Source organism: Anguilla anguilla, chromosome 1 (assembly GCF_013347855.1).
Source record: "Anguilla anguilla isolate fAngAng1 chromosome 1, fAngAng1.pri, whole genome shotgun sequence".
NCBI lineage: Eukaryota > Metazoa > Chordata > Actinopteri > Anguilliformes > Anguillidae > Anguilla > Anguilla anguilla.
The window spans coordinates 86,085,473-86,086,465 of NC_049201.1; positions in this window are offsets into that span (position 1 = coordinate 86,085,473).

The window sequence follows — 993 nt, forward strand, 5'->3', positions numbered from 1 at the left end:
CAGTCGAAGGGTTGCCGGTTCAAACCCCACCCTGGGTGTGTCGAAGTGTCCTTGAGCAAGACACCTAACCCCTAACTGCTCTGGCGAATGAGAGGTATCAGTTGTAAAGCGCTTTGGATAAAAGCGCTATATAAATGCAGTCCATTTTACCATTTACCAAGTGGAGTCAGAGCAACCCAGCCCTCCAGTGGATTTAAAGCAACCCAGCCCTCCAGTGGAGTTAAAGCAACCCAGCCCTTTCACCCAGATAAGCATCCTGAACTCTGTGGATGCTGGCGAGCCATCCTGTGCACCTGTCTCAGGTCAAGGGGGGAATGCCGATGTGCACCTGTCCCAGGTAAAGGGGGGATGGTCAATGTGCACCTGTCCCAGGTAAAAGGGGGAAGGTCGATGATCACCTGTCCCAGGTAAAAGGGGGAAGGTCAATGTGCACCTGTGGCAGGTTCTCAGGTGCGTTGCTGAAGTGAGCTTAATCACTGACAAAACACACACTGTCTGTGAGCTTAATCACTGACAAAACACACAATGTCTGTGTGTATAATCACTGACAAAACACACACTGTCTGTGAGCTTAATCACTGACAAAACACACACTGTCTGTGTGTATAATCACTAACAAAACACACACTGTCTGTGAGCTTAATCACTGACAAAACACACTGTCTGTGTGTATAATCACTGACAAAACACACACTGTCTGTGAGCTTAATCACAGGCAAAACACCCACCGTCTGTGAGCTTAATCACTGACAAACCACAGTCTGTCTGTGAGCTTAATCACTGACAAAACACACACTGTCTGTGAGCTTAATCGCAGACATAACACAGTCTGTTTGTGAGCATAATCACTGACAAAACAGTCTGTCTGTGAGCATAATCACAGGCAAAACACACACTGTCTGTGAGCTTAATCACAGGCAAAACACCCACCATCTGTGAGCTTAATCACTGACAAAACACACACACTCTGTGAGCTTAGAGTCGTGGTGAGCA